The 19,246-nt window shown below is 36.1% G+C and overlaps 1 protein-coding gene across 4 annotated transcripts in view; it reads left to right on the forward strand.

Moving 5' to 3' along the window:
* The window catches only part of LOC105474828 (thiamin pyrophosphokinase 1), a 391,525-nt gene that overhangs the window by 328,429 nt on the left and 43,850 nt on the right, over positions 1-19,246 (forward strand). For 3 of the 4 annotated variants that reach the window (XM_011729642.3, XM_011729641.3, XM_071094307.1), the window contains one exon: positions 1-19,102. This exon is cut by the window's left edge and continues 17,938 nt beyond it. The exons of the other annotated variant lie outside the window; for it this stretch is intronic. The gene's annotated coding sequence lies outside the window, so the exon portion shown is untranslated. Of the gene's footprint in view, positions 19,103-19,246 lie in introns of those variants that run through there. 4 annotated transcript variants of the gene reach the window in all.

Consider the following 19,246-nt stretch of genomic DNA (forward strand, 5'->3'; position numbering starts at 1 on the left):
TTATAAAAATAGTTTCTTTGCATGGAGGTTATTTCTCTATTGTCTTCCTTTCTTAAGCCTTTTCTGAGAAATAAATGGGGAAACACCATCTCTTTCCCCAGATTTGCCAATTAACCAGGTAAGAATTAAAACATTCTTGGTGTTATAATAGTTTTATAGATAGATACATGCTTTCATAGCACAAAAGTATCTCTTAGGCCAGTTAAATGCATTTTTACTTATATTTGGTATTGTCTTGAGAACCGTGTCTGTAGGCTGAGTCATCATCTATCTATAGCATTTGTTTCACAGTATGAATGAATGGAATACATATTTACTCTAAAACAAAGAGGAGTATTTTGGATAGTGGAAAAAAGTGAAATTTAGAGTCAGGTAAGCCTTAGATGCAAATTCTGGCCCTACCACTGGACTTCTTCCTCTAACTCACCTTCTAAGTATATTCATTATATTCATATATTCATACACACACACACACACACACACACACACTGATTTAAGTAGTGTCCATGTACCAGGTACCACTGTGCTGCGGTGCCTGTGATAAATCAAATTCAAGAATTCAAGGGCTCCTATGACATTCTGGGAGGGAAGTGATCATATACCAAGTATAACAAAAGTGTAACAAACAATCACGATAGACAGTATGATAAGTACTATAGAGTAAATTAGCAAATTCAAAACACGTAGAATAACAGAGCAAGGTCCCATTATAATGTTTCCGTGAAAGATCCCTTTGAGGAGGTAAGATCTACAGAATGAGAAAGAACCCACTGCAAGAAGAGCTGAGGAAAGAGAATCTGGGCAGAGGGGAAACAAATGTAAAATGCAAAGTCCGTGGCGTTTCTGAAGGCCAGTAAGAGAGGCCTAGGACAGGGAGCAGTGGCTGAATTTGGTGTAGATATGAGAGAAAAAGGTAGGCAGGAGGTAAAACTGGTAGGCCATCACAGGAGGTGTGTGTTTTATTTGAAGAACATTAGGGAATCATCTAAGGGTTTTAGCTAGGAAGTGATGCCAGAGTAAACTATCCAAAACATCTTGTTACTCTCCTCCCTAAATAGCTGATGGATGGCCGTTGCCTACCCACAAGACAAAGCTCAAGCCCGTTTACCAGGTCATCGAGTCCTTTAGGACATGGTCTGTTGTTAAATACTCATTCCTCACTATTTTGTGCCGTGCACTTTTCCTTCCAGCAACAGCAAACTGCCTTCAGATTCCAGCACCTCCCAAATTGTTCCCACCTTCCTGTTGATATTTCTGCTCCTCTACCTGCCAATATGCTCTCACTCTTTCAGGCCAGCTCCTCACTTCTTCAAAGAGCCTTTCTCCCTTGCACTCCTACCCCGACCATTACAATCCAGAACTCACAGTACCGTGTGTATATTTAATGTCCTCATCTGTTTATGAGTTTCCCTGGGGACATGCGGAGAAAAGTGCCAAGGACTGAAGATGCTTTCAGTAAATGTTGCATGAAGATTTTGGGTAAAGGTAGCTTGATCGAGTGCCAAGGTACCATAGTGGCACAGTCTTGAGTAGACAGTAGGTGCTAACCAGATCATCATTCACATTCATTCTCATTCCTTTCCCCTTGTCTGCCTGGCAAGCTTTTGTTCCTTCTTATCATGTGCAAGTGCTTTACAATGGGCACTCTGCCACTAGGCCTTGCAAAAAGGGGTCAAATCCTGGATCTGCCTCCAAAGGGCTTAGAGTCTAGTAGAGGAGCGGGAGCAGATTCATAAAAGAAAAAGCAGATACACAAATGCACAGGATGAAGTGATAAATGAGATTATGAATAGGAATAGCTAAACTCTTGGACTGAAATGAAAGTCTCACCTCATTTGTTTCTTAGGAAAGAAGGCTGGAGAAAAATTTCGCATTATTAAGCCTTCATTACTTTTCCAAAATATCCTGCGGCATGCTTACTAATGTATTATGAAATTCTTATGAATAAATAACTCTAATGTCGCATCTCAAAATATGTGAACAAAGGGTATTTTTTTTTCAAGTTCTTTTCTGCATATTTCATTTTGCGTGTTACCTCTAAGAAATGCTATATAAACAGTTGGATGTATTTATAGAATTGATGTGCCATAAATCCCATTACTCCTTTAGATAATCATGCATAACTGCTGATGAGTGTATTAACCCATTTTTACTACTATAAAACATCTTTAAATGGATTCTAGTTTTACAACATACCCATGGTCAAAGCATTTTAAAGTTTGTAAACAGAATGTTCATAAAAACTAATTTAAGACCAGGCCCGGTGGCTCACACCTGTAATCCCAGCACTTTGGAAGGCCAAGATGGGTGGATCATGAGGTCAGGAGATCAAGACCATCTTGGCTAACACGGTGAAACCCTATCTCTACTAAAAATACAAGAAATTAGCTGGGCATGGTGGCGGGTGCCTGTAGTCCCAGCTACTCGGGAGGCTGAGGCAGGAGAATGACGTGAACCCGGGAGGTGGAGCTTGCAGTGAGCCGAGATTGCGCCACTGCACTTCAGCCTGGGCAACAGAGTGAGACTCCATCTCAAAAAAAAAAAAGACTAATTTAAAATACACCACAGTAAATTCCATTCAAGTTAGATCTTACACATAGGCATTTGAACTCCATTTTAATTGGCTTTAACATTACTTGTTCATTATTTAGTTTTGCAACAGTCTAAAAACATCCAATTGCTGAACATCGAAGGCATAAGAGATCATCTTTCCCTCTCAAATAAAATACCAAGTTCTAAGAAACATCAATATAAATGGTACTCATCCCTGTAAGCCTAGCAAACACAGTGCTCATGCATCCTGTTTGATCTGAAGAGCATCATAGTCACTTGGAAGACATAAGATCTTCTACATAGATGAAGAAGACAGTATGTAGCAAAATACAGTTATGTATGTATTTCAGAAAATAGGTAGCAAGAAGTATAAGTACAGGAGAAATCACAGTCATGCTCTGGGAAGGCCTTTGAGTTGAGCCTTAACAGTTGGGTAAGATAAATAGGCGAAAAAGTGAAAGAGGCAAGTGAGGGAGATGGAAAACGAACATTCCAGGCAGGAGGGAGAATATAGATCTACATGTGGAAGCAGGAATGAGCATCCTGGCAACTGAGCAACCCACCTTCTCCTTCCACTGAAAATATCCTGGAACCTCATTATCATATGATTTCAGGCTAAAGATAGGCCTGTCATACACCCCAGTGAAGGCAATTTTTATGCTGCTTCATATATAACAGGACTGAGGAGTACAGAGGTTTCAGCACCCATTGCAGGGGAAGAACAGATCTGAGTGTGGGCTGAGAAAGGGGAGGAGATAGTGACCCGAAAATAGTACTTTGTCTTGACCAAAGTTTTCAAGTTCCTTGAGGATATTTTCAACTAAGATGCAAACAGCAACTGATTCTTTTACCATAAAATCAAAAGAAATGCTGTTAAATCCATCTGAGGTAACTTGACAGTTAATTTTTTTGCTCCCCTTTTCTTCCTCCCATGCCATCCTTCAATTTAATGTGTTTAGTTAAGATTTAAAAATGGCAAGCATGAAATGTAGCAAAACATGAAGTTTCTTACAAAGTTTTTTAGCTATATTTATACATCCAATAGCAAGGCCAGCCTATGTGACACAGGCATCATTTAACTAGAGATATTCTACTTGGTTCCCTAGGTCTTTGTACCTTATTACAGTGAATTATATGATTTAAGTCTTGCTAGAATTGTATCCTTTAACAACAAAATAATTTTGCTGCCATCTGGGTGTTATATTATTTAAATATATCTTTTCAAAATGCATTATACATAAATATTCAAGTGAAGGTTTACCATTTTAGCTGGATGTGGTGGCTCATGCCTATAATCCCAGCACTTTGTGAGGCCAGGAGTTCAAGACCAACCTGGGCAACATAGCAAGACCCCATCTCTTTTTAAAAATGTAGCTGAGTGTGGTGATGTGTGCCTGTAGTCCTAGCTACTCAAGAGACTGAGGTGCCGGTATAGCTTGAGCCCACAAGTTTAAGGATACAATGAGCTATGATTGCACCACTGCACGTCATCAGCCTGGGCAACAGAATGAGACCCTGTCTCTAGAAAATAAAAAATAATAAAAAACAGATTTGACTTATTTGAGCACACGAGAAAGGGGAAGAGGAAGAAACTAACCTTTATTAAATGCAGATTTAAATGCCTTGTGCAGTCCTAGGCACTATTTACTCATCATAAAAACCCTATAAAATAGCTATTAGCTTTTCAGATTAGAGATTGGAAAACATTTAGACAGTTCAAGGCCTTTAAACTATGCCATGTAGAGTAGAAAGTATATAAGCATGTGAACGATGCAACAAGAAGTAAACAGAAACCAATTAAGTATATGTCTGGCCAGTGAAGTATGATTCTGAGTCCCCACACACATACACACACACATGCACACATGCGTGCACGATTATGAAAAGAGAGACAGGAGACATTTCGGAATATAGGAAAAAAGGAAGGTCATTTAGTTTCCTGTCAGTGACCACTTTTAGAGCTTTTAGGATTTATGATGACACCCAAAAGGTGTCATGGATAAAGTGAACATGTAGAAACGTCAAAGCTAAGTGTAATTTTGAAAAGAACCTTATGTAAAACCTGCCAAGATAAAGCCTGGTTGGGGGAAAAAAAAAAAAAAAAAAAAAAACAGCAATAGGAAGATGATAATTGGGGAGATACATGAGCAAGAGCAGAGCGAAAGATGAATGGAAGTATAAGGCAGCTTTACATAATTACACACTTTATGTGGTTATATACATAAAAAGAGACTATGCTTAAAACCACAGTCCCAGGAATGAGCAGCCCAAAGGATTTGTGCCTTTGCTAGTCTGAAGAAATGTGGCGTGTGATTACCCATATATTCTCGTTGCCATGCACTATTCTACCCTCCTTTAACCCTCTATAGGCATGTGATATGGGGGAGAGAGAACATGTATTATTCATTAAATGAAACATGAACGGGGGGACATATATCTTTGATAGTGTTAGAGAATTTGTAGGCAATTATATTATAATCACCCTCAATGTTTCTGTGTTTCTGATTTTGGACTGTTCATGGGTGGTAGCTACTGCAGGCTGTGATCAGATAAATGGATGCAAATGATAATCGTAACTGATGAATGATGATGGCTTTATGTGTTGATGGCTTTATTCTGTACTCCTGGAAACAGCCTCTGGCCTACCAGAAAAGTAACCTCTAACCAGAGAATAATTAGTCTAAACTATAGGCTCTAGCTTGTTTTCTTGGGGGGCGGGGTAGGGTTGGGGGATATGGCATGTCTTCGGAACACTGAGGCTATCTTTTCTGGCCTGTGCCTTTCCTCAAGTCTTTTTACTTTCTGTCTCAGAGAATTGCTAGTTAGAGTAAGAGGGCTAGGAAAAGAATATAGGATTTCAGCATGGTCATTTAGTCAAATATGGCTGGGTTCTCAAATAAAAGTACCTGAACTAAAAAGCTAGGCAGCCTGGGGGTAGATAGGGAGCCTACACCTCTGGGTTGAAGAATCATTTGGCCTACGTTACAAAAAAAACTACTTTAGTAGTACTGCATTTCCTAAAGTCTTACAACTGCTTATATAGATTATCTAATGCTCTTCAGATAATGTGATTTCTCAGCATCCTTCTAAAATTGTGTGTGTGTCTCGGGGAGGGCAGACATATCTTGGTCACGTTTATTGACTACATTTGACTCCCTGAAGAACAGACATGAACAACATATATATTGGGGTGGTAATTTTCTTCTCTGCATCCAGAAAACTTAGTCCTATCTAGTTGGCCCATCTTTTTGAACTTTAGTCGTACCTTGGGGATTCCAGTTGAAGTGAGGTTGTTAAACATGAACATGATGAAAAATTACTTAGAATTCAAGAATACCAAGAAACTGATGTATTAAATGAGGTTATTGGGGATCTATTTATGAAATGGGAGCGTTCCCTGACCCCTCGCAGGACTTGTGACAGGGGCGTGGCTCATTTGCTTGGCCCACACCCCCTTACAGAACAGGGAGCATGCAGATGGGCTAGTGCAGGAGAGCTGGGCCAAGTGCTTCTGGGCTCTGGCCCCAAAGTAGCATCTAGAGGTGTGTTACAATCAATGCTCTTTTAGCAGTTGCTATCCATGGATGACTAAGTATTAAACCAGCTCAGTGGAGAGTTAGGGTGACATCCTTTTACACCCTGCCCTCTTGGTACCCGGGTCCTTGTCTGGCATTCAGGAAGAATCAGGTCATATGGACTTGAAGGACGGTGAATGTGGGGATTTTACTGAGTGATGGAGGTGGCTCTCCGCGGGATAGATGGGGAGCTGGAAAGGGGATGGAGTGGGAAGATGATCTTCCCCTGGAGCTTGGCCATCCCACAGCCGGTCTCCTCTCTGACTGTCCCCAGCCAAACGCCTCTTGATGTTCAAATGCGCCTTCTTTTCTCTCCTTCTCTGCTGTACCTTTCTGCTGCTCTTCTGTTCTCCTGCTTGTGGAGCTTGGGGTTTACATGAGCAAAGGATAGGGGTGTGGCAGGCTAGAGTGGTCTTGGAAAAGGCAACATTGGAGCATGAAAACAGGAATGCCTGCTCCCCCTTAGGGCCACCAAGTTTCCAGGCTTGAGGCGGGGGCCTTTGCTGGGGAAGTACCCTCTTCTACCCAGAATTTCCTTGCCTCCTGTCCGTATCACTGACTATTTACTGTGTTATCTGCTAGTTCATAGTGATAACCCTAGACTAGAGAAGGAGGGAAATAGGAGTTTGGAGGGGCAGCCATGAGAGAGCAGAAATTGGCCTGGAATCAGAGGCTTTCTGTTCTAGTCACATCTGCTTCATAGTTGAGTTATATGGCCTTAAAGAAATCTGTATTTCCTGATTCACTCATATGAGAGTCTTTTCCCCTGCACTCCCAAGGCCTCCTTTGTTCCACAAAGAGATTGGCAGAATTTGCAAAAAGTCATTTGAAATAGAATACCAAAATAGAGAAAGAAGTCAAAACCATGGTGAAAAATCCGACCACAAATATGTAGGACAAAAACCAAATAATCTTATGATGCGGGGTTGTTGCTAAGTTCAAAAAAGGTAATCTATTGAAAGAAGTTTATACTTTAAAGGTATTGACTGGGTGGTATTTCAGGTAGTTACAGATTCAGCAACAAAATCTTGGACCTGAATAAGACTCTTACTATTTACAAGGTTTGGTTCAGTTTTTATAGTTTAGTTAAAAAAAAAAAAAAGTATTAACTAATGCCTTCTTGTGAAAATAGATTTTGATTTTAGTAAAAATTCAAATACTCATTAATAGACAAGGAGGAAATGGACTATATGTGCCCAAACAAAGGGTCATAGTAAGATGACAGAATTTAAAAGAAGATTTTAAATAATACATGTCTTAAATTCTTCATGTCTCATAAAAGCCTCATAATTTGCTTCATATTGGATGATTGTATCCCTCAAACTATTAAGTCTAAGTCTGATCTTTCTACCACATGCCACATGTTTGAAGTCAATTAACATGCCTTGGTTGTGAACATGTATTTAAGGTGAATATCCCTAATTTATTTAATGCTTCTTCATATAATATTTTCTCCAGATACCTTCAACACACTTGCCTGTGGACATGTGGCAGTTATCAGTGTCTCTCTTAAAATGTGCTGCCAAGAACTGATAATGGTGCTCTAAAACTAGATTGATGAGTACATAGATCAGTAGGTCATTACGATCCTTTTTTGAACCTTATGGTTATTCTTTGATATCACTTAATGATAGCTCTTTTAATAGTCACATAATAACACTATCAACTCATATTGAGCTTATAGTCAACTAAAACTCTTGTGTTTCTTTCATATGAGATACTATAAGTCAAGCCCCTGAGATACTGTAAGTCAGACACCCTAACCTTATGTTACTATTTTAAATGTAATTGCAGGACCTTATTACTGTCCCTATTTCATTATATCTTGATAGTTTCCTAGAGCCAGGGAAATTTTTTTTAAGTTTGTTTTGACGTTAGCTGGCCCATGCTCATTAAAGAAAATTTAGAATGTTAAAAAATTAAACATGATGTACATTAAAAATTAAAATTTAATATTATCAGTAATTATATCATTCAAATATAACTAATACCAGCAATTCTGATATATTTCTTCTCACTGTTCCTGTATGCATAGTTATTATGCTATATATATACAGCTTTTACATGCTGTTTTAAAACAGACTTAGAAGCATATCATATGCTGGCATATAGTCCTCATGGTTTTATAAATTTATTACCTACACGACATTCAATGCAATGTAAATTTGTGTTTCCTTTGAACAGTGAGGTCGCTTTTACTATTACACATAACTCTGTAATAGACATCATCATGCAAGAAGTTTTATCTGTGTTGAAGATTTGTCCTCTTAGGATAAATGCTCAGAAAAGAAATTGCTGAGCCAAAGATAATGAATTCTAAACATGTCATTTCTACCCCTTAATTAGTAGTAAGTGTGGAGACGGACAGTGAATAGACAATATGCTTAGCCTCTAAAACACTCTTTACTTCTGTTTTCATTACACATTAATTACTTCTTCAATATGTGCCTTCCTTGAGAGTGTATCCCTTAGGATTCAGTCCATTTGAAAGAACAAAGGTCCAGGATCACAATGGCTTACACACAGGAAGGGTTTCTTTCTCCTGTGAAAGCCCATTCAGGTCAGTCTGGGGATGATCTCATGGTTCAACTTCACACAGTGGTCCAGGACACGCTTCTTCCGCCTTGCTGCTCCAGAGTGGAAGGAGCGTTCCTGGAGCTTTCCTGGGTGGGACCTTCATGCTCATAGTCAGAGATGGAAGCCAGAGCTCCATCCCAGCAGCGTTCCAGGTGGCAGTGGACATACAAAGAAACAAAAGCTTCAGCTGTCTCTTTAAGGAAAATTCCTTTAATTGCTACACAAATTCTGCATATATCTTTTTAGCCGAAACTTTCTCAGACTTACCTAGCTTCAAAGGAGGCTGAGAAGTATTATCTCTATTCTCAGGAACTATATATCTGGCTAAAAATCAGTGGTTCTGTTCTTCTGGATGAAGAGAAAAATGGATATTGGGGGCTACAAGCCATTTTTTGCCATGGAGAATAGATGGTGCTTCTTTCTGTTTTTAACCTCAAAACCTCAGGACCTAAAGACCTAGGTCAAACACACAAAAATGTGGAAGATTTCTGAATATTTATTGAATTGAATTTGCAGTTCTTTTAGGTGCATTTTCCCACCAGTCACAACTTTCATTATGCCACTTGAGCCATTTATTTCTAAATCCATCCTGTAACTTAAATTCTGATGGAATTCAGAGATGATACAACTCATCGCCAGACAACTGTTGGCCAGTATTGCTGCAGCCCAAATCTATAAACTGTGGGGTTTGTATTCTGTTCCATATGAGATCTACCACCATAGAGGAAGTTTGTTTAGAAAGCATTGTGAATTAAAAATGTGTACAGAGTTATTGTGTATGTAGCACAAAAGCAGAAAAGCGATGGTCTCCAAACCATGGAAGCCAGGGAGAGCCCCACTGAATTGAATTAGAGTCATCATTTTCAGTATGTTTTATACAAACAAACAAAAGATAAATAAGAAATTGGGAGGCCAGGCGCGGTGGCTCACTCCTGCAACCCCAGCACTTTGGGAGGCCAAAGTGGGAAGATTGCTTGAATTCAGGAGTTTGAGACCAGCCTGGACAACATAGCAAGATCCCATCTCTAAAATAAATTACAAAATTAAAAAACTAACTGGGAGTTGTGGCACGTGCCTGTCGTCCCAGCTACTCAGGAAACTGAGGTAGGAGGATCACTTGAGCCTGAGAGGTCGAGGCTCTAGTGAGCTGTGATCGTACCACTGCACTTAACCCTGGGTGGCAGAGCAAGACCTTGGCTCAAAAAAGAAAAAGAAAAAATTGGGCCATGTGACTTCAAGAGGCTAATAATCTAAGTGGGTAATTAAAATCACCCGTCCATTGTTCAAAGGCATGAATGATTGTCAGATGTCTATTCACACTTTTTAAAAAGATTATTTGCTTTCTACCCCCTTTAAATTTAAATACGAAGAAAAGACCAGGGGCAGATTTCTCATCCCTGGAATAAAAATGTCAGTTTTGTCAGAATGTGAAAACTTTCACAAATGAGACTGTAGCTTGCTCAGCAGTTCCAACACATGTACAAGGGTGCTTGGTACCAGAGTGCTCCTCACCTGTTCCGTCATCTACAGTAAGTGACCTGACAGTTATTGTGCAAAGTTTGTAAATTTAACTTGGGAAGAATGATAAAGAATACAGAAACCTGAAGAATATAAATGAATTGGAAACCAAATTCTATTTTTTGACACTTACAAAGAAAAGATGCTCATTTGCCTGGATTCAAATTTATTTAGTTTCTGTCTAATATATGTGTATATCATACTAGAGAACCATATTGCTCAATTTCTTTCCAATCTTTCTTTCAAAGCTGTAAGAGCAAAATTCACAACCCTAATAAGGTTTTAGAAATAAAGAACATTTTCTATCTTCCACCTGTTGTTGATACAACCATTTAAAAAGTGGAGTGAATCATAAATCTAAACATTTCTGTTTTTTACTATTTGCTACATTTCTATTTCCCCCCTAACTACCATCCTTTTCATTTATTTATTTTTTGTTTTAAACTTTAGCTTATTATCATAATTGCTTTATACCAGAGTATACAAAGCTTGACTGATATAACAATTTCAGAAAACAATGTCATTAGTTTGATATATTGTGAAAAAAAACTATAGTATTGAAAACTATACTGACTAATACTCAAGGAACATGACCTTTCAAAATTAGTTTTCCTCTTTACCAAAGGAAGGAGAGAGGAGAGGAGGTATTTCTTTCCCTAAGCCATAGGCTCTCTTGAGATTTTTTGAATTTTTTCAAATACCAGACACCATGCATTTTCATACTTACAATGCCCGTTCTGGTAATCTGATAAGCTTTCATTTAGCATAGCTTCCCATCAGTCGAGCATTTGGTTTTTATCTAGCTGTGATTGTTTTTTTCCATTTGTATCCAGAAATACATTACTTAGTAGATTATCTTCTAAGCGTACATGCCTGTTTTAAAAAATATAATCCTTTTTTCTACAAAACAAACCTATCCACATTTCTCCACCACATTTCATGTTTTTCAGGGTTCTTAAGGCAAAACTCTTTTTACTATGGGTAGAACAGGTAGACCAACTGACCCTTGGAGTTGCTTTTTAAATGTTTTTTAAGTTTCTATCTACTTGAGCCTAGTGTAGGAAGAAAAATCCAGTGACTGCAGAATTCAGAAATATGTCTATCAAAGGATATTTGGGAACACTAACTTTTAAAGTAAGTGAAGCGTAACTTACAAGGATGCAGAGATAACAGGAGGTTTAACTGAAGTGAGAAAAAAGAGAACGTCTTACATTGGATACAGTTCTTTCTCAGGCCTGTGAATTGTCTGTATTTCTTTGAATTTTAAACTTGTTTGAATTATTCCTTTATTGCTGTTTTCAGCCATTACATTGATCTAGGAGAAGCAAGTGGGGCAGTTAAACTCTCGTTCCAAAGTAGAACTGCCTGTGGATTGATTGGTAGTAAAGGCAAGGTGGCTGAAAAGGGACTGTGCTTTATTTCTTATTGACCAGAAGTGTGTCTGTCCCATTAGTCTGTGCCAAGTACAGACACAGCAGGTGCACGTTGTTGAAGGATGTAGCAACTGAGGTTTTGTGCTTCTAGGGAGGCCAGGAAAATTCCTGCCCCAAATTTATCACCACTGGATTGTCGATTATTTTTCAGCTCTATTGCCGGTGATTCACTCTTTTTGACATTTCAATTCAAGTCAGCTAACAGGTATATTTTAAATCCAATCTTTATGCATGGCCCTGGGAATTTTAAAGGAATCAAAAAATAAATAAATATGGAACTATCCAGGAAGTTTGAATCTAGATGATGGACAGACACTTTCATGTCTAAGAATGTGTGTTCTGTGATTTCTTCAAACCAAACATAAGAACTAACAGGTTATTAGAATTAGAATAAGAATTAGAAAGGTTAAATATACTAGAAGTACTAACAAGAACAAAACTGTTGATTTTTATTGCACAAAGTTAGATTCAAGATAAACTATGTCAACAGAAATATAAATAAGAAATTTGTAGTAAATATTGAAGGGCATAATAAGGGTATAAGTATGTATACCCAAATTCTATTGCATGAAAATCCATATAGCATAAATTAAAGGAAGGTTAAAAAAAAGAAACACAATGGTGATTATAGGCTTTAATTAACCTCTGTCAACCCAAGACAGATTAAGAAAGTAAACAAAAAGATGTGAAAGGAAGAAAAGTAAGTAAACAAAAAGATGTGAAAGATCTGAATTATTAGTAAGGATTACATAATATGGATAAATGTATATATACATATTGTATGTTTCTACATATGTATATGTGAAATATACATAAATATGACATATATGCATATGATTAAAACCTATATAACAGAAACCATTTTTAAACTTGCTTAGAAATTTACAAAATGGACTATTAAGTGACAAAAACATTTTTTCAGCCCTGAAATATAAATAAATTCTACAGTCTGACCCAGTGCAATAAAATACAAAATATAATAATTCATAAATTCCTAACATATCCTCAAAATTTTAAAATGTACCTTTAAGCAACTTTCAAATCAAAAGGCGTATTTGTGCATTTTAAGAATTGAAAAATCCCTGCACACCACAGGATACAGTATATATAGCTTTTAATACTTACATTTTTATAAGAAAAAGAATCAGTTTTTAAGTCAGAAGCTATAAATGGAATAATACAGTGAATATAAGGAAGTCAAATGAAAGAAATAAAGATGATCAAAGGAGAAATTTTAAATCACAAAATTACTAAGCAGTCAAAAAAAAATTTGTTAAAAAGAGACACTACTGGACAGTGGGCTATCAAGAAACAAAAAAAAGAAATCACAAGCAAGTAAAATTAGAAATGAAAAGCAGCAAACAGTTACATTGGAGATTAAGTGAATGATAATTTGCAAGGGTCTAACAAATGCATTTGAATCTCTAATAATTTCAGCAGGAATACTGCACCACAGAGTAGACTCAGACTGGAGGGTTTGATTCAGGGTAACTTAATGAGGCCAGAATTAGGAAAAAGATCTACAACTTTGCTGAGATTCCAAAATATTACAAGAAAGAATATAAAATACTATATTAACAAGTAGCTGATTTGATTAAAATATTTTCCTACCCTTCCCTCTTGAAATAGCCGTGTCATTTTTAAGAAGAAAGTTGCTTATTGAGAAACAATTTTTCATTAGGAAAATGAATTTTTAAATCAGATATAAAATTGCATATGTTTTGATTGAACTGTGTAAAATAATCACTTATATGCGTAAAGGCAGAAAATGGGAAAACGTAGTAAGATGAGAGGCAATTTTTTTTATTTTCCAGACCAGGCGCGGTGGCTCATGCCTGTAATCCCCGCATTTTGGGAGGCTGAGGCGGGCAGATCGCCTGAGGTCAAGAGATGGAGACCAGTTTGACCAACATGGTGAAATCCCGTCTCTCCTAAAAATACAAAAATTAGCCTCTGTGGTGGTGCGCACCGGTAATCCCAACTACTCAGGAGGCTGAGGCAGGAGAATCACTTGAACCCGGGAGATGGAGGTTGCAGTGAGCCAAGATGGCACCACTGCACCCCAGCTTGGGCGACAACAGAGTGAGACACCATCTCAAAAAAAAAAAAAAAAAAAGCAAAGCAAAATAAGGCGTCTTCTGCATATGAACCTAAACTATTCTATAGTTGTTCTCCTAGTAAAGGGACAAGTACAGTCTACCTATCATTATCAAATTGTAAATGCCAAATTGTATCAATGAACCATTCTCTCAGCTGGATGTATTCTCTTTGGTTGTTATTCTTTAAATACCAACCATTACAACAGTTCTTAGAGAAATCTTTAGTACAAACTCAGTTTGTACATTCTATGGGAAGTCAAACACATTTCTTTGTAAATTAACAGATCCTACCTGGTAATTCCAGCATCACTTATTGAATTCACTTATGTAGAAGGGACCAAGAGAGCACATTAGCTACTCCACTAGAGATGACAAATCTTAGAAATGATTCTGACTTTGGACTTTCAAGGGGATTACTTGAGGTGGCTGTCAGACAGTTGAGTCACTCAGACTCAGAGAGACTTTCTGCCATGTTCCTAAGACGGTCTCAGCCATTGCATAGATACAATGATTTATTTTGGAGCTAGTAACTAAACTGCTAATTTTAAAATGTCTTAGGAATTTGTTGAGGTTTGCAGTGGTACTATTTATCAAAAGATACTATGGAAAATCTCCATTGCTGCCTGTATTGTGTTTCTGTGAGCCAAACTTACTTATTTTATGATAGAAAAGGAGGAGATACTGTCCCAAGTTTTGTTTATGTTGAGTGTGTCACTAAAACTTTTGATCTTAATGCTTAGATGATTTTGGAGAGAGTACTTCCAGAATTTTTTGCAAGTCATTAAAAATTATAAATCATGCCAAGAATTAGATGCACTGATGACAACTAGAGTGAAATACCACCTACTTTATGTATATATAAATATTTCAAATGCTGTATTAATGTGGAAAAGTATATTTTTTTGTTTCTTTAAAATTATTTTTACTTAGGAGGGGAGTCAGCCACTTAAGGTAATACTGCTTTAACTTACTTTAGTAATTACCACAAAGTGTCTAGATTACAATAAAATATACAGTACATTGCCTAAAGAAACACATACTATTCTATTGCTTTCTCACTCCCTTTAAATAAAATCTTCAGAAATTCTATTAAGGATCCCAAGCCACTTACAAAACCATGTCTTTGATTAAGAGTTGCTTGAAAAATACATTTTAAAATAAAAATGTATCAATTTTTATAAAAATTATATTGTTGAGGTAAAGAAACAGTACAGGCAGATAAAACATACAAAATGCAGGTCCTATCGCAATCTAACCACATAGGTTACCACTTCTCAAATTTGATATTTTTCTTCCTAGAACTTTTTCTATGTCTATATTTGTATATTTTTAACCGGAAAGTAATAATGAACATAATCTTCCACACTTGCTTTTTCCACTCAAGAACATATTTTCTGTATTTTAAATATATAATCCTATCTTACAAATGAGATCTAATTCATTTAATATGTGCATAGAATTATGTTGTATGGAGCTACCGTGACTTATTTAACTAGTTCCAATATGATATGTATATGGATTATCTGGGTTTTTTGTTGCAGTGTTGCAATCAAAATCCTTGCACATGTACTTGTATTTAATATAAATAGTCAAGAGGACCCAATGTCCAGATGTAGGACAGCTGGATCATGGGGCAGAGGTAAAGAGATACATATATATCTCCTCAAACTTAGTTTTTTTGTCAATCTAGTGTAGAAAATTTTCCTTGCAATTTAATTGTTAATATAATTACTTAATTATTATAGGCTTTGTAAATTTGTTTTTGAATTGACCACTGTCTGTCTTTGCTCATTTTTCAGTAGCCTCATTCATCTTCCCATTTACTGAACAAACTCTTTTCTATTAGTTATTGAACTGTATGTATTGTAAATGAATTTGTACTTTGTCTTCTGACGTGGTAAATACATGTGCTTATTTATTTTACCTTCTAGAAACTTTGAATTCTTATTGATAATTTCTTGAAATGCCAAGTGTAGAAAAATAATATAGTTCTCATTTATATTTCTATCATTCAGAGTTAGCAATTTCTTGTTTTTGTTTCTAGTCCTTTTATTTAACTTAAATAAATAAAACATTTAATACATTGATACCAAAACCAGATAAGGACACTTCAAGAAAAGAAAACTACAGGCCAATATCACTGATGAACATAGATGCAAAAATCCTCCACAAATCCTCCACAAAAAAAAAAACAAAACCTAGCAAACTGAATTCATCAGCACATTAAAAGATTATTCACCATGGTCAAGCGGGATCTATCCCTGGGATGCAAAGATAATTCAAGCTAAGTAAAACAATAATTATGATATGCCACATTAACAGAATGAAGGACAAAAACCATATAATCCTCTCAATAGATGCAGAAAAGGCATTTCACAAAATTTGACATCCTTTCATCATGAAAACGCTCAACAAATTAGGTATAGAAGGAATGTACCTCAACACGATAAAGGCCGTATATGAAAAACCCACATCTAACATCATACTCAGTGGTGAAAAGCTGAAAGCTTCCTCTAAGATCAGGAACAATACAAGGTTGCCTGCTCTTATCATTTTCTGTTCAGCATAGTACTGGGAGTCCCCAGCCAGCGTAGTTAGGCAGGAGAATGAAATAAATGACATCCCAATCAGAAGAGAAGAAATTAAATTGTCTCTGAAATTAAATTGATCTTCTTATAAGATCACGTCATCTGTATAGACAATTTAATGTTTTGTTTTTTATAAATAGAAAACATAAAAACTCCACCAAAAAACTGTTAAAATAAATGAATTCAGTGAAGTTGTAGGATACAAAATCAACATATGAAAATCAGTAGCATTTCTGCACCCTAATAACAAAGTATTTGAAAAAGAAATCAAGGAAGCAATCCAATTTACGATAGCTACAAAAATAATAATAAAATATTTAGGAACAAATTTAACCAAGGAGGAAAGATCTATACACTGAAAAATATAAAGCACTGATTAAAGAAATTGGATACAACACAAATAAATGAAAAGATATTCATGTTAATGTATTGGAAGAATTAGTATTGCTAAAAGATTCATCCCACCCAAAGCAATCTACAGATACAATGCAATCCCTATCAAAATGCAATGACATTTCTTTCACAGAAATAGAAAAAACAATCCTAAAATTCATACGGAACCACAAAAGACCATGAATATCCAAAATAATGTTGAGCAAAAAAAAAACAATGCTAGAGGCATCACAATTACAGATTTGAAAACATTTACTATAAAGCTCTAGTAATTTAAATAGCATGATACAGGCATAAAGACAGTATTGCATTTTCATCTTGCTAATATTTGCAGATTAGATAACTTTATCACACTGTTGTTTTCCATAGTTTCTAGTTGATTATCATAGGTTCTGTAGGTTTGTCATCTGTACATCCTCTTTGATTAATGCGTTATCCAAATCAGTAGTTCTCATCTGAGGCAATTTTGCTTCCCATGGGACCTTTGGCAAATATCTCAAGGCATTTTTTGATGTCACTACTTGAGATCCTACTGGCATCTCTGGGTGGATGTTGGAAGGCTGCTAAACAACCTGCAGTCACAGGACAGCATCCCCACAATAAAAAATATTATCCATCCTCAGTGTCTCTGACAGCATAGTTGAAAAACCATGGTTCAAATATTTTGCCCATTTTTTTTTGGATTGTTGATGAGTTGTAAGACTTCTTTATACACTCAGGATACAAGTGCCTTTTAAAATATGTTTTGCAAATATTTTTCCCAGGCTACCTTTTCATTTTCTTAATAGTTTCCTTAAAGAGAAAAAGGTTTCAATTTTGATCAAATCTAATTTACCGACTTCTTTCATAATTCATGCTTTTTGTGTTTATTTCAGAAATCTTTGTCTAACACAAGGTCTCTAAAACATCATATTGTATTTTCCTTTTTTGTTTATTTTTATTTTTATTTTTTTTTTTAGAGATGGGGTCTTGCTGTGTTGCCCCAGGCTGGTCTCAAATTTCTAGGCTCAAGCAATCTCTTGCCTCAGCCTCTCAAAGTGCTGAGATTACAGGCTTGAGCCACTGTGCTCAGCCCTTTTTTTCTTATATTTCTTCCGGAAATCTTATAGTTTTTACTCTTACATTTAGATCTATGATACTTCTTGAATTATTTTTGTAAATGATGAGTTAAGGTTTGAAGTCCATGTTTTTGCATGTGGATATCTTATAGTTCCAACAGCATTTGTTGAATTTTTTTTCCCTTGCCTACTGAATTGCCTTGAAATTTTTGTTAAAATTGTTCATATATGTGTATGTGTATTTTTGGACTTTCTGTGCCATTGTTGTATGATTATTCATATCCTAATACCACAGTGTCTTGGTTACTGTAGCTTTATAATAAGTCTTGACATCAGATAGTGTAAATCCTCTAGTTTGATCTTTTTCACAATATTGAATCTTCTGGCCCATGAACACGATATTGTTCCATTTCCCTGAGACTTAATTTCTTTTGGTGATGTTTTATAATTCTTAGTTTATAGCTCCTGCACATCTTTTGTCAAATTTATCACTAGTTATTTCGTATTTATTAAAGTTATCTTAAATAACCAGGTTTTATAGGCTTTGTTATTAATGCTATATTAGCTCACATCAAAAAAAAAGTAATTAAAGAGCATTTACTCTGTCTTTGTACTCTGTTTGTTGAAGATTTAGAGGAATTAACAAATGGAGCTTTTGTGCTCAAAATGCTTTCTTCCTTACTTCTTAATCAAAAGCTACCCATTTATTTGAAAGGCAACTTTTATCTCTCTTTCCACATCCAACTTTTCTATACAATGCCAATGTAGTAAATTCTGTAGCAATTATTCTTTTTATAATTCATTTGGAAAGCATACTAACTCCTGCCATTCTTTATATATTTATATTGAATTATTATTTATTGAATGCAATTAAACTTCGTATGAAGTTAAGCTTGTCTCACCTTCTATATAAATTTTATACCTCTTGAGGATTTTCTTTATAGCCCCTAACGGGATGCCTTATACAGCGGGTAAGGAACTGGGTCTAATGCTTGGATGTTCAAAGACTGGTTTCCATAAGAAGCCTTAAAATACAATTATTCTTCTGAGGAAGGGAAATTGATTTTTAGGATAAATATTGCTTATAATACTCCTGGCTAGTTTAAAGATTATCTGGAAATTTACTGATAATTATTGAATCACTTTCTCTAAGACACATGTCTGGTAGTAATTTCTTTTGGAGACATGTTAGAAGGAAATAGTGAAATAATATCAGAATGAAAAATCAGGGCAAGACAGACTTAACATTCTTTTTCAACAGAATAAATACAAAGTAGCCTAAAATGTATTATTATTATTATTATTATTATTATTATTATTATTATTATTATTTTGAGACGGAGTCTCGCTCTGTCGCCCAGGCTGGAGTGCAGTGGCGCAATCTCGGCTCACTGCAACCTCCAACTCCCAGGTTCACGCCATTCTCCTGCCTCAGCCTCCCAAGTAGCTGGG

Source organism: Macaca nemestrina, chromosome 4 (genome assembly GCF_043159975.1).
Source record: "Macaca nemestrina isolate mMacNem1 chromosome 4, mMacNem.hap1, whole genome shotgun sequence".
NCBI lineage: Eukaryota > Metazoa > Chordata > Mammalia > Primates > Cercopithecidae > Macaca > Macaca nemestrina.